We start from the raw sequence: 13558 nt of genomic DNA, 5'->3' as shown, positions 1-13558 counted from the left end.
AATTCACCATTGATTTAAAGTGAGACTTTGATCATGGCAAACCACAATAATATTAAGAGGTGGGACAGACATGAGTAATGATTTGGCCACCTTAAAACAAGTGTATGCGATTGTGTGTAATCATACCCTTGTTCTTAGAGAACTTCTACTAAACATTGATGGCATTCACTTTCTCGTGCTCACAGAGACATTTTACGGGTTGAAATGGATAATCTGTCTTAGTTATCTTGGGAGTAAGGATACGCTGAACTGCAAAACAAGTGTATGCGTTGTGGCTGACCGACACTCCGTGCATACGTGAACACGCCGGTTGAAATGCAGTGTCCATATTGACCGTGGATAGCGGATCGACAGGGTATGCAGCACCCAAATATCAGAAAGAAAACTCTTCCTGGGATGTTACTTCAATATATTGCAAGTTACTAATACAACGCTCGGAGAAGTGTTTTAGCACTCAGAGCAGAAAAGAGTCGATCAACACTATTCAGCAAGAGCAAAACCACGCACCTGCACACGTCACTTTGAAGAAAACCTTGCGTTTATTTTACGAGTGGAACGTTTACCCTCACGACAAGTACAGGAATAATATGATTGGAGGAAAAACGCTTAGGAAATGTGCCTTGTACGTTTTCTCCTTTTTTACTGTTTCAAACCGTGGAGGAAACTGCCTCCATGTTGAAGCGAACCATCGCTATAGTGTTGTCAATCAAAAATAGAGTCGCAATCTTACACCGTGATGTTGTACCTCTGTATATGACATTGATGCTATGTACACTTCTAGGTACACATGGTCAAGTGCCGATGTACTCTTTATCTTGCAGGGCCTACCGGTATCGATCTCTTCACTGTGACAGTCCCTTAACCAAAGAAACTGTGGTCAGTCACAGTCGCTGCACACCTGTGAGTCATCATATCACGGAGCGTATTTCAACAATGATGGCCGGAAAATTCATCGTCAGCAATCCCCTCATCTGTACCTACTATTGTGAGCAAACTAACTTCATTTACACTTCATACTAATCATACTAATTATTCACTGGTGAGAATCAAGCAGACTCTCCGATCATTGGTAAGGATCAGTCAGACCTGTTCACTGGTGAGAATCATTCTGGCTAATTCTCACAAGTGAATAACAAGTCTGGCTGATTCTCAGCAATGAAAGGTGAGTCTGGTTGATTCTCACCAGTAAATGATGTGTATGATACATTCTCACAGAGAAAATTACATATTTCACTGTACTTGGTGAGAATATCCTGTCTCACCGATGAGAATATGTTACTATCCTTGATTCTCACCAAGGAGTGCATTTCTCACTGCTCACCTGTGAGAATTCAAAATGTCTCACTGGCAGCAGTGAGAATAGCAAGAGATTCTCACCTATAGCGAAAAACCGTCACTTTCTCACTCTAGACTTGCCATTTTTTAGAGTTATACCACTCTCCGCCTCGTGCCCATCGTTCTAACCATGCTCTCTAATTTCCATAACCGAATATTTCATTATATACCACCTGGCTTTCTTTTGTTTAAAAAGTGTCTGATTTACAAGTTCTTTTGTTTAAAAGTGTCCGATTTACTAGTAAATCGGACAGTTCTTTGATGAAAACTGTCCGGTTTACTAGTAAATCGGACACTTTTAAACAAAAGAACTTGTAAAATGGACTCTTTTTAAACAAAAGAAAGTCACGTGGCAACGAGTAAAAAACCAGATATGAACTGAATATGCTCACGTGTTTTACAACAGGTTCATTAATAGTAGTGCGCTTCACAGAACAATAAGATATATGTTATCACTATAAGTAGCAGGTTTTTTTTCAACATTGCACAGTACTCTCAGATTTTAATCACTAATTACAAAACTTTATTTAATATGCAAATGAGCTGTTAATTAACTTGACACTGCTCAATGCTTCATGGGACAATTAGATATCCATCAGATCAACATTTGTAGCACGTTTCATTTAATTTAATGCTGTAATTTTAGAGTAATGTCACTAATTACAAAGTTCATTAAATATGCAAATAATCCCTAAATTAACTTGACACTATTCAATGATTCATAGCACAATTGAATATTTATCAAATCAATATCTGTATTACGTTTAAAAAAATTTGGTGCCGTAATTTCAGAGTTATATACCTAATTACAAAGTTTATTAAATATGCAAATGAACCCTTAATTAACTTTACACTACTAAATGCTTTACAACACAGTTAGATATCTGTCAGATCAGTATATGCAGCAGTTTTCATCACATTTGATGCAGTTATTTCGGAGTTATATGACTAATTATAAAACTTCATGAAATATGCAAATGAGCTAATTATTACCTTGACACTGCATAATGCTTCTCAGTACAATTGGATATTTATCAGATCAACATCTGTAGCAAGTTTCATCAAATTTAACGCTGTAATTTTGGAGTAATATCACTAATTACAAAGTTCATTAAATATGCAAATAAACCCTTAATTAACTTCACACAAGTAAATGCTCTACACCACAATTAGATATCTGTCGGATCAGTATCTGCAGCAGATTTCATCACATTTGGTGCAGTTATTTTGGAGTTATATGACTAATTACAAAACTTCATAAAATATGCAAATGACCTATTTGTTAACTTGACACTGCCAAATGCTTCTCAGTACAATTAGATATTTATCAAAACAATATCTGTTCCCAATTTCAAAGACTCGGGTGCCGTAATTTTAGAGTTATATACCTAATTACAAATTTCATTAAATATGCAAATGAACCCTTAATTAACTTCACACAAGTAAATGCTCTACACCACAATTAGATATCAGTCGGATCAGTATCTGCAGCAGATTTCATCACATTTGGTCAAGTTATATTGGAGTTATATGACTAATTACAAAACTTCATAAAATATGCAAATGAGCTATTTATTAACTTGACACTGCTTAATTCTTCTAAGTATAATTAGATATATATCAGATCAATATTTGTTGCAAGTATCATCAAGTTTGGTACAGGAATTTCAGAGTTATCTCACTAATAACAAAAGTTCATTAAATATGCAAATGAGAAGGTAATTGACATGACACTCACAGTACCATCATAATGTTCTGAGATTGTCATCTGTGAAAAGTTTCATGAAATTTTGTGCAGTATTTCTTGATATATGTCTACTCTGTCATTACCGTCTCCATAGGGAAACCATTGTACGGAAAAAAAACGATATTGCATAACTTCATAATATGCAAGCCACACTAACCAAAATCTAATCAGTTCTTGCAAGTAGCATATGGTACCTGTGTACCAAATCTGACTTGAATCCGTTCAGGCGTTTTTGAGTTATCGTGTAAACAGACAGACAGACAGACACACACACACACACTAACACACACACACACACACACACACACACACACACACACACACGGACAGACAGACAGACATCGCTATGACAATAGCCCACGTGTTTACACACGTGAGCTAAAAACAAATGCGAGACATTATACAAGAAGAAATTTATTTCACCATGAAGTACAGAGTAAAGACACTTTAAAAGAATCACCGGTCTGAATTAATTTTACACGACTGTACATCTCAAAACCGATTATAGGTCACCATGAAATAACGGTATTGATTGCAAATATCACTTCTGTGTTAAGGTTATTGTTCGAAGCTGAAATTTAAGACTTCAAAGTCAGTTATGAACACTCAATGTAGAGGTTTCAGTCGCCTTTGGTAAAGTTAAATCTAGCTACAGGCAAACACACACGCAGTACCACGGTCATTGTGGATCTACACGTATTTTTTTTTGTACTTGCAGTTTCTGTTGCGCCTTTCTCTGACGTGGCTGTGTAGCTTGGTCTTCCGATTGTGGCCGTTAGCACTGGAGCTATGGCCAGTAGTTGGTAAAAATGCACGTTTCACATTGTTGAAGCTATCGTGCTATGGGCAATTGTATGCCATTGTACATTATAGAACCCAAACGTGTAGGACAAACGTGCATGACTAAACACTGTAAAATTCTGCACGTTAGACATTTTAGACACGTTAGGTCCGTACACGTTAGGTTTGCACGATACACGATAGGTTTGCATAATTGGCATGATAGAAATTGGAGTCATGTGGAGAACCTAAAATGACATACACGTTAAACATTTAAGACACATTAGGTCCGTACACGTTGCATGATTTGCATGATAGAATTCCGAGTGATGTTGAGAACCTAAAAGACATACACGTTAGACATTTTAGACACGTTAGGTCCGTACACGTTAGGTCTGCACGATACAAGATAGGTTTGCACGATTGGCATGATAGAGTTAGACCTTACCTTACATGCACGTTAGACATTTTAGACACGTTAGGTCCGCGTACACGTTAGGTCTGCACGATACACTATAGGTTTGCACGATTGGCATAATAGATTTTGACTCATGTGGAAAACCAAAAATGATATACACGTTAGACATTTTAGACACGTTAGGTCCGTAGACGTTAGGTCTGCACGATACACGATAGGTTTGCACGATAGGCATAATAGATTTTGGCTCATGTTGAGAACCTAAAATGACATGCACGTTAGACATTTTAGACACGTTAGGTCCGTACACGTTAGGTCTGCACGATACACGATAGGTTTGCACGATTGGCATGATAGATTTTGACCCATGTTGAGAACCTAAAATGACATGCACGTTAGACATTTTAGACACGTTAGGTCCGTACACGTTAGGTCTGCACGATACACGATAGGTTTGCACGATTGGCATAATAGATTTTGACTCGTGTGGAGAACCGAAAATGATATACACATTAGACATTTTAGACACGTTAGGTCCGTACACGTTAGGTTTCCACGATACAGGATAGGTTTGCACGATTGGCATGATAGATTTTGACCCATGTTGAGAACCTAAAATGACATGCACGTTAGACATTTATTTTAGACACGTTAGGTCCGTACACGTTAGGTCTGCACGATACACGATAGGTTTGCACGATTGGCATGATAGATTTTGACCCATGTTGAGAACCTAAAATGACATGCACGTTAGACATTTTAGACACGTTAGGTCCGTACACGTTAGGTCTGCACGATACACGATAGGTTTGCACGATTGGCATAATAGATTTTGACTCGTGTGGAGAACCGAAAATGATATACACATTAGACATTTTAGACACGTTAGGTCCGTACACGTTAGGTTTCCACGATACAGGATAGGTTTGCACGATTGGCATGATAGATTTTGACCCATGTTGAGAACCTAAAATGACATGCACGTTAGACATTTTAGACACGTTAGGTCCGTACACGTTAGGTCTGCACGTTACACGATAGGTTTGCACGATTGGCATGATAGATTTTGACCCATGTTGAGAACCTAAAATGACATGCACGTTAGACATTTTAGACACGTTAGGTCCGTACACGTTAGGTCTGCACGATACACAATAGGTTTGCACGATGGGCATAATAATTTTTGACTCGTTTGAGGAACCGTAAATGATATACACATTAGACATTTTAGACACGTTAGGTCCGTACACGTTAAGGTTTCCACGATACAGGATAGGTTTGCACGATTGGCATGATAGATTTTGACCCATGTTGAGAACCTAAAATGACATGCACGTTAGACATTTTAGACACGTTAGGTCCGTACACGTTAGGTCTGCACGATACACGATAGGTTTGCATGATTGGCATGATAGATTTTGACCCATGTTGAGAACCTAAAATGACACGCACGTAGACATTTTAGACACGTTAGGTCCGTACACGTTAGGTCTGCACCTTGGCATGATAGAGTTAGACCTTACCGTGTTTGTAGGCCACCACCTTAATCTTGAGTATCGTATAAGGTGCCGACCTAAGATTTACGGAGCTAACGTGTCTAAAATGTCTAACGTGTATATAGGTTGTCCACGAGTCAAAAGCTATCATGCCAATCGTGCAAACTTATCTTGTAACGTGCTGACCACATTAGGTTAGGTTTGCACGATACACGATAGGTTTGCACGATTGGCATAATAGATTTTGGCTCATGTTGAGAACCTAAAATGACATACACGTTAGACATTTTAGACACGTTATGTTTTCACGATACACGATAGGTTTGCACGATATGGTAGATTTTGACTCATGTGGAGAAGTTAAAATGACATACACATTAGACATTTTAGACACGTTAGGTCCGTACACGTTAGGTTTCCACGATACATGATAGGTTTGCACGATTGGCATGTTAGATTTTGACTCACACGTTAGACATTGGGGCTAAACTGTCTAACATGCATGTCATTTTAGGTTCTCAATATGGGTCAAACTCCATCATGCCAATCGTGCAAACCTATCTAGTATTGTGCATACCTATACGTGACGGACCTAACGTGTCTAAAATGTCAAACGTGTATGTCCAATGAGGGTCTCAAAATGAGTCAAGAGCTATCATGGCAATCATGCAAACCTATCGTGTATCGTGCACCTATACGTGTACGGATCTAACGTGTCTAAAATGTCTAACGTGTATGTCATTTTAGGGGCTCCAGATAAGTTGACTCGTACAGTCATGATATACACGTTAGACATTTTAGACACGTTAGGTCCGTAAACGTTAGGTCGGCACGTTACACGATAGGTTTGCACGATTGGCATGATAGATTTTGACCCATGTTGAGAACCTAAAATGACATACACGTTAGACATTTTAGACACGATAGGTTCTTACACGTTAGGTCTGCACGATACACGATAGGTTTGCACGATTGGCATAATAGATTTTGACTAATGTGGAGAACAAAAAATGATATACACGTTAGACATTTTACACAGGTTAGGTCCGTACACGTTAGGTCTGCACGATACACGATAGGTTTGCACGATTGGCATAATAGATTTTGACTCATGTGGAGAACCAAAAATGATATACACATTAAGACATTTTAGACACGTTAGGTCCGTACACGTTAGGTCTGCACGATACACGATAGGTTTGCACGATTGGCATGATAGAGTTAGACCTTACCGTGTTTGTAGGCCATCACCTTAATCTTGAGTATCGTATAAGGTGCCGACCTAAGATTTACGGAGCTAACGTGTCTAAAATGTCTAACGTGTATGTCATTTTAGGTTGTCCACGAGTCAAAATCTATCATGCCAATCGTGCAAACTTATCGTGTAACGTGCTGACCACGTTAGGTTAGGTTTGCACGATTGGCATGATAGATTTTGACCCATGTTGAGAACCTAAAATGACATACACGTTAGACATTTTAGACACGTTAGGTCCGTACACGTTAGGTCTGCACGATACACGATAGGTTTGCACGATTGGCATAATAGATTTTGACTCATGTGGAGAACCAAAAATGATATACACGTTAGACATTTTAGACACGTTAGGTCCGTAGACGTTAGGTCTGCACGATACACGATAGGTTTGCACGATTGGCATAATAGATTTTGGCTCATGTTGAGAACCTAAATGACACAGGTTAGGTCCGTACACGTTAGGTCTGCACGATACACGATGGGTTTGCACGATTGGCATGATAGATTTTGACCCATGTTGAGAACCTAAAATGACATGCACGTTAGACATTTTAGACACGTTAGGTCCGTACACGTTAGGTCTGCACGATTGGCATGATAGAGTTAGACCTTACCGTGTTTGTAGGCCATCACCTTAATCTTGAGTATCGTATAAGGTGCCGACCTAAGATTTACGGAGCTAACGGTCTAAAATGTCTAACGTGTATGTCATTTTAGGTTGTCCACGAGTCAAAAGCTATCATGCCAATCGTGCAAACTTATCGTGTAACGTGCTGACCACGTTAGGTTAGGTTTGCACGATACACGATAGGTTTGCACGATTGGCATAATAGATTTTGGCTCATGTTGAGAACCTAAAATGACATACACGTTAGACATTTTAGACACGTTATGTTTTCACGATACACGATAGGTTTGCACGATTGGCATGGTAGATTTTGACTCATGTGGAGAAGTTAAAATGACATACACATTAGACATTTTAGACACGTTAGGTCCGTACACGTTAGGTTTCCACGATACATGATAGGTTTGCACGATTGGCATGTTAGATTTTGACTCACACGTTAGACATTGAGTCTAAAATGTCTAACGTGCATGTCATTTTAGGTTCTCAACATGGGTCAAACTCTATCATGCCAATCGTGCAAACCTATCTAGTATTGTGCAGACCTTACGTGTACGGACCTAACGTGTCTAAAATGTCAAACGTGTATGTCCAATGAGGGTCTCAAAATGAGTCAAGAGCTATCATGGCAATCATGCAAACCTATCGTGTATCGTGCATACCTAACGTGTACGGATCTAACGTGTCTAAAATGTCTAACGTGTATGTCATTTTAGGGGCTCCAGATAAGTTGACTCGTACAGTCATGATATACACGTTAGACATTTTAGACACGTTAGGTCCGTAAACGTTAGGTCGGCACGTTACACGATAGGTTTGCACGATTGGCATGATAGATTTTGACCCATGTTGAGAACCTAAAATGACATACACGTTAGACATTTTAGACACGTTAGGTCCGTAAACGTTAGGTCGGCACGTTACACGATAGGTTTGCACGATTGGCATGATAGATTTTGACCCATGTTGAGAACCTAAAATGACATACACGTTAGACATTTTAGACACGTTAGGTCCGTACACGTTAGGTCTGCACGATACACGATAGGTTTGCAATTTGGCTTTTTTGGTCACGTTAGTTCCGACCTAACATGTCAGACATGCACTACTAAAATGTAAAAATGTCTAAATGAAAAAATCCCGACTTCTGGCCATGGATGTAGCACTGGCGTGACAGGGGGACTTTTCTTTTCCATCTTTGGCTTTGGTAGTTGAAGTGCACCGGATACAGCTTTCATTTGTACTTCATCCGCCATATCGATATACGTAGAGCGACTCGGCAATTGCGTGTATGCTGCTCAAATTTTTCGACCCAAATGGGCAAAGCGTGACTCTAACGTCGATCTGCAAACACCTTTTCACTTCATTCAACCAACCAATCAATCAAACATAATTCATACAATTCAAATCAAACCAGGTGCGCAACCACGTCATCGCACTACTATAGCAACACATGTCAACTTTGTTTTATCCAATCATGGGTTAGTTTTTTATACTTTCGTTCAACAAGGTGTCAAAACGCGTCAATGTTTTCCTGCCAAAGTTTCAACTTGCACTGCACTAAAATTACAAATAAAAACATTCGGCGTGCAAACAAGGCTCTAAAACTCGGCAAATTCGTGGTATAACACGGTCAGCGAACTCGTAGTCGGCGGTTTACGGAATTTAACGGTACAGTTTGCCATAAAACTCCTCGGCCCTGCGGGCCTCGGAGTTTTACTGGCAAACTGTACCGTTAAATTCCGTAAACCGCCTCCTACTCGTCCGCTTACCTATAGTGATACAGGTGACACTTTTCGCAACTGATTAGCATCGACGTAGTTTTTGTAATGGTGTGAAGTCTGCATGCGCGAGTGACCTCTATATGACCTTTTTAAGGAAGAAGCTGGGCAACGCCCTCCTCACCTTCGCAGAGATGCGCGCGCTACCACAGCTAGGTATGCAGCTTAGTCTGTAAGTGTATATTGAGAAAGAATAAAACGGACGTTTTTTTTCAAAATCAACATGAATTCATGGTTCTATTTATTTACATATTACAGCATTAATGTCTCTGATATCAATAAAGCAGGTATATGTATAGTTTGGGTACATATCACATATAGCAGCGCATAGAATAACTGTGCAATCAACCTTTTCTAACAGAGTAATCGGGATTTCATTTTACAAAATCCTAGATATTTGTAATCTTCTGATTGCTTTCTCAACAAATATTCTTAAGTTGGCAATTTCTTTCGTTAAATCATCTCGTTTGATCATTTGTTCATTTTCATGTTTCACAGGAGGAATGTGAAGCTGACAATGTTTAAGCAAAAGGTCATCGGCGATAGTAAACCTCTTGTCATCATTATCTCGTCATTGTATTCTAGTACGTATTCTAGTACGACGTATTAGTCAAGTCGCAACCATCGGAAGAGCGTAGACTAGTAAATGTTCGCTTTATAAAGAAATAAATGTGCTAACAATTGTAATCAATACAAGCAAGTATTATTAATCATGAATGGTAAAAACTCGGAGGAAATCAATGCGTAACTGTTGGCCGAGAGAACGTCCGTGTTATTGTTGTCGGTTGATGTATTGTTTACGGTAGAATACGATACTCTCTTTGTCCCTCCCCTCCCCTTTCATACACCGCGCTTCTGGGATTTGTGATTCGTGTATCCTTTAAATTACTGTGGCGCCCTCTATGTCTGAAGACGCCCAGCAGAACGGCACGTAGCATATAAAGATGGATCGTGGAGCACTCTCTCTTCTCGCCATACTCGGCTTCACAAATTGAATCCGATTCTAGTTTTACAGCCAATAAGGAGAAAGCCGATTGTTAAGACTTTTAGCCCCGTTTGGCCTCGGTCCGGTATCAGAGCCACCCATTACATATTGAAGGTGTTTGCGGCGCCATTCGGGTTCATCGAGTCCACAGGGTCTGTCTTGGCTCGGACCTTTGTAGTGATATATCCTTCCCGATGAAGATAGGAAGCCTCATATATGTTTGTCTTCTTTATAATTAAGGTCCTTGAAGATAGGGGATGAATTTATTATGCATACCTTTGCCAACTGCACTGTTTTTTATTTGTTTGATTAATACATCGCCACCATTGTATAAAACGACTCATAGCGTTGGTGTATTAAAGGTCTGTAATCTGTATTGATAAGCAAATATAAGGGACACTGCATTGCAGAGGAGAGGGCAAGTGTTTATATCTGGCTAACATTCTTTCAACCGAAAAGATTTTCAATATGTAAATTGCATCAGTTACACAATAAGAACACTACATGTGTAGTTTGTATAAGGCTTTGCCCTTGAAACATTTCCTCACTGATGAAAATCACTCCAGGTTTTCTCTTAATCGTGTATTTTAGTGTGATTCCTTGAGTTCTCATCTAAGCTTTGTCTGAACAGAATTTTGACGTGACAGTCCTTAAAACAGTCGGATTGTATATTTATTAAATTGACTAATTGGATTCAAGTGAGAAATAAGTATACAGTAAACATCCAAAGCCTTCCCATAGTGATAACAATAATGTTTAATAGAATCTTTATGCTGTTGGCAAGAGATAGTTCATTATGTGAGTTGGTGATATGAAACGCTCACAAAAGGTTGTTCTGTTGTGAATATGTATTAAGTGTTATGCACCAATATAATATTTATCTGAAAAAAAGGACAATTTCATCTTAATCAGAAGAAATATGATTTGTATAATTCTATAAATTTCCAAATCACGGCCACTTTGTCGTAATTTATTTTATAGTTTCTGAATGTTGATATTGCCACGGGGTATTTTTAGTATTTCTAGATCAGAATCAGTGCATTCAAAGTGCTTTTAGAAACTTGACCCACTTTGAAGACTTGGAGCCTAGATGTACACGGTCACACCACTTCAAATTCCTGTACTAAAGATATAATTTGAACGTTTTTCCATTTAACTGATATTTGTTTAGCTTGAAGCATAAGTTTTATTATTTGAAGGTATGTCACCTGCAATTTAATCGCATGCTTTAAATTCCATTGACGTCGACCATATCAATCTGTCAGAGACGGTGTAGTGTTTTTGAAAGGCTGATGATATTGTGATGAGAGAATTTAATTTTTAAGTTAAGATTTGCTACAGTTGCCCTCATGTGAACTAACAGCCGTGACTTGAGAATGATTTGTGTTTTCCATTTAAGAATTTCGATCAGATTTATGCAGATCAGGTTTTGCGAACTTATCGTAGGGTGAAACATGCGTGAAGACTGCCATTGTGTGTGTCTAGGTGTGTGTGTTTTTGAGAGAGAGAGAGAGAGAGAGAGAGAGAGAGAGAGAGAGAGAGGAGGAGAGAGAGGAGAGAGAGAGAGAGAGAGAGACTCTTTTAGTTGTTTTCGGCAGCCAGTGAAACACCTTGGGGTAAAAAAACATCCCCTCTAAGGCATTTAATTGCGAGACTGGAGCGAGAAAGTGACGATTTCTCGCAATTGGCGAGACATTGGTGTGAATAAAGAATGGTAACAGAGCCTCACCGATGAGACATGAAATTCTCACTAAGCCTAGTCAGAATGGTAATTATACAGGCGAGAATGAACCAGACTCACCGTTCATTGGTGAGAATCGGCTAGACTCATTATTCACTGGTGACAATTAAGCGGATTGATTCTCACCAGTGAACAACAAGCCTGTCTGATTCTCTCCAATGCCACGGTGAGTCTGGTTGAATCTCACCAGTGCATGATGAGTATGATACATTATTACCGTGATAATAAGCATTCTCACTGTGCTCGGTGAGAAGTTCCAGTCTCACGGGTAAAAATCTGTTATCATACTTGATTCTTACCAACAAATGTATTTCTCACTGCTAACCAGTGAGAATTTAAAAATTCTCACTGAGAGTGGGTGGGAATAATAAGAGATTCTCACCGATTGCGAGAAAGCGCCACCTTCTAGCTCCAGTCTCGCAATTTTTTCCTATAGTGTAAGTATAACGTATTTCCGTCATATAGTTGATGGTTTTGTAAGACGTGTTGTTTAGGTAAAGAGCTATAGTAATAACTTTATGTTTATGGGTTCATAAACACAGTAACTTGGGTATCATCAAGTGATATTCAAAAAATATTTTCGGAACAACTACGGTTGTTGTCACTGTCAGGAGTTATGTTCTATGAGCTATGTGTTTGTACATTATTGAATCTGATAATACGTGCAATATTATTTCTAACTGCTTTGTAGATTTTGATGTGTTAGAATCTTTATTGAAGGTATTTGTACAGCAAATTCCATATTTTGCCGGTGTGATGTATGACTTTTTTATTACTCACTAAATCTGTCAATTATTTTTAACTATTCTGACTCATATTACTGTATTCACTCTATTGTTATCACTACTCAGACTAGTCCAAATATTGTTATATTTTTAACAGCCCTCTTTTACGACAAATAAATATATTGAAATTATATTGCTGATGTTTGTGTTTGCTATGATTCAAGCTCTGAGCGACTTCACCTAACGTTGTCAGTTTTCATGAAATGATGAGTGTGGTTGTACAACGCTAGTAGACAAGTCCCAGTTACTTGGTTTCTCTCGGCAGCAGTTACTGTTATACTAGCATATTCATCCCGTGAAACCCCACAATCTATGGAACAGCTTGCCGAGAGTACATTGCTTTTATTTCGCGATCATTCCACCAGTGACTAGTAACGCAACAGTCTGCTGAAGTTTATTCGTTCAATTTACTCTATTTCGATATTTATACATGCCTTGAGACTTAGTTAAGTCTATGTCACTTGAGTAAATATGAGAATATATTTCTCTGCTTGCTGGGTTATTGCTGTAAATAAGCATCACTGTCTCACTTGCAGTGCAGTATTTATCAAACGGCAATATTCCAGAAGTTGTAACCACAACACTTCGCAGTTAGTACAGCCAC

General features: G+C 38.8%; 1 long non-coding RNA gene across 1 annotated transcript in view; it reads right to left on the bottom strand.

Moving 5' to 3' along the window:
• The window catches only part of LOC139139845 (uncharacterized), a 228949-nt gene that overhangs the window by 89190 nt on the left and 126201 nt on the right, over positions 1-13558 (bottom strand). The window lies entirely within an intron of this gene.

The sequence above is a fragment of the Ptychodera flava genome, chromosome 9, assembly GCF_041260155.1.
Source record: "Ptychodera flava strain L36383 chromosome 9, AS_Pfla_20210202, whole genome shotgun sequence".
Classification (NCBI taxonomy): domain Eukaryota; kingdom Metazoa; phylum Hemichordata; class Enteropneusta; family Ptychoderidae; genus Ptychodera; species Ptychodera flava.
Note: the sequence above shows the minus strand (reverse complement) of the source record. Positions and strands in the feature narration are given on the sequence as shown.